Source organism: Nannospalax galili, unplaced genomic scaffold (assembly GCF_000622305.1).
Source record: "Nannospalax galili isolate Female #2095 unplaced genomic scaffold, S.galili_v1.0 scaffold1562, whole genome shotgun sequence".
NCBI classification, from domain to species: domain Eukaryota; kingdom Metazoa; phylum Chordata; class Mammalia; order Rodentia; family Spalacidae; genus Nannospalax; species Nannospalax galili.
Window position 1 is genome coordinate 122,810 of NW_008348281.1, and position 2,742 is coordinate 125,551.

At 33.0% G+C, this 2,742-nt stretch overlaps 1 pseudogene; it reads left to right on the forward strand.

Moving 5' to 3' along the window:
* LOC103743601 overlaps window positions 1-2,742 on the forward strand; it is a 9,690-nt pseudogene that overhangs the window by 2,402 nt on the left and 4,546 nt on the right.

Here is a 2,742-nt window from a genome sequence, read left to right on the forward strand (position 1 = left end):
TAACCTAAAATTTTAAAGCAAATTTTGAAAGAGATGCATCTTTGCTCTGGAAATTGTTATTTAACATGTTAATGTGGTAATGAAATGCTTTTTCTAATCATGTGGTTATTAAATAAATAATAAACTGAAAAAAATTTACAGCCAATCTTGAAACAGATGCATCTTCGCTCTGGAAATTGTTACTGAATATGTTAAAGATGTAATGAAATGCTTCTTCTAATCATGTGGTTATTAAATAAATTTTAAAAAATTAGGAGAATTAGGAGATAACTGCACCCATGAAGAAAATTCAGAACTTGGAACTCTGAAAGTCTTTGTATCAAATACGAAGTTAAGCAATCATGTGTTTCAGCCCATGTGTGGTCTCTTTGTGTTTTATATTAATAAGAACAACTGTATTTAGTCTGTCTGGAAATGCTTCCCATATTAATTGTGAAAAAAAACGCGTTTTTGCTTCAAACTAAAACTAGTTAGAAGAGATAAAGAACAATCACTTTATTACGATCAAAGGAACACTTGACCAAGAAGATATTACAATCATGAACATATATGCACTAAACTCTTGTGCACCAACTTCATAAGAATAGTACTACAAGACTTTAAGACACAGATTAATCACAACTCACTAAAAGTAGTGGACTTTAATACTCTACTGTCACCATTGGACAGATCAACCAGACAAAGAATAAACAGAAATCTGAATTAAACGATACCACATATCAAATGGACCTAACATACATCTACCAAATATTCTACCCAAGCACCAAAGAATAGACTTTCTATTCAGTACCCCATTGAACTTTCTCCAAAATTGACCATGCACTGTGGCACAAAATAAAGCTCAACAAATACCAAAAACAATTGCAGTAACTGCAGGCATTCTATCAGATCATAATGTAATAAAGCTTAAAAATAACACTGAAAGATGCCCTAGAAATTACACAAACTCGTACACATGCCTGAATGATGAATGTGTCAAAAAAGAAATTAAGAAAGAAATAAAAGTATTTCTGGAACTAAATGAAAATGATAATATAGCACAACAAAACCTCTGGGACACATTAAAAGTGATTGCTTTTAAAGAGGTAAGTTTATAGCTCTAAGTACCCACATTAAAAAAAAATCAGAAAGAGCATAAATAAATGACCTAACATTGCAACTCAAGACCCTGAAAAGGCAAGAACAAATTAAACCCAAACCCTACAGACAAGAAGAAATAACAAAAATCAGAGCAGAAATGAATGAAATAGAAACAAAGAAAACAATACAAAGAATCAATTAATCTAAGTGCTGGTTCTTCAAAAAGCTAAATGAGATAGACAGACCCTTAGCCCAGCTAACCAAAAGAAAGAAAGAAAGAAAGAAAGAAAGAAAGAAAGAAAGAAAGAAAGAAAGAAAGAAAGAAAGAAAGGAAGAAAGAAAGAAAAAATTCAAAATAAAAAAAATCAGAGAAGAAAGGTGAAACATCACAATAGACACCACAAAGATACAGAAATTCACACCTTTAATCCCAGCACTTGGGAGGCAGAGTCAGTCAGATCTCTGTGAGTTCCAGGCCAGCCTGGTCTGTCATAGCGAGTTCCAGGTCAGCTGGGGCTACAGCAGGGAGGCCCTGTCTCAAAAAGACCAAAAAAAAAAAAAAAAAAAAAATAAAAACCTATACCCTATCAAATTTGAAAACCTAAAAGAAATGGATGGATGTCTAAAATCATGGGAACCATTGAAGCTAAACCAAGAAGAGATCAACAGTTTAAACAGATCCAAAACATATAAAGAAACTGAAACAGTAATACAAAACCTTCTGACCAAAAAAGCCCTAGGCCCAAATGGATTTACAGCAGAATTCTATCAAAATTTCAAAGATCTACAGCCAATACTATTTCAATTTTTCAAAAGGACAGAAACAGAGGAAGAATTCCCAAATTCCTTTTACCAAACCAGCATCACTCTAATATCAAAACCAGGTAAAGGCACAACCAAAAAAGAAAAATGAACCCATATCCTTAATGACATAGATGCAAAAATCCTCAACAAGATACTTGAAAACCACGTACAGACACAAATTGAAAAGATCATACACCTTGATCAAGTCGGCTTTATTCCAGAGATGCAGGGATGATTCAATATACGTAACTCAATAAATGTCATAAATCATATAAATTGACTCAAAGACAAAAACCACATGGTCATCTCAATAGATGCAGAGAAGGCCTTTGACAAAATTCAACATGAATTTATGTTCAAAGTCCTAGAGGAAATTGGACTGGAAGGAACTTACTTCAACATAGTTAAAGCTATATACAACAAGCCCACAGCCAACATCATTCTAAATGGAGAAAAACTGGAAGTATTCCCATTAAAATCAGGAAACAGACAAGGCTGTTCATTATCTCCACTCGTTTTCAATATAGTGCTTTAAACTCTTATTAAAGCAATAAGACATGAGAAGGAACTTAAAGGAGTACTAATTAAAAAAGAAGAGGTCAAATTATCCCTTTTTGCAGACAATATGATATTATACATATGAGAGCCCAAAAATTCCACCAGAAAACTCCTACAACTGATTAGCACTTTCAGTAAAGGCACAGGTTACAGAACTAATCTACAAAAAATCAGTAGCCTTTCTATATACCAATAACAAGCAATTGGAGAAAGAGTACAGGGAAACACTCCCATTCACAATAGCTGAAAAAAAAATCTTGGAAAAAACTGGACAAAAAAAATCAAGGATCTCTACAATAA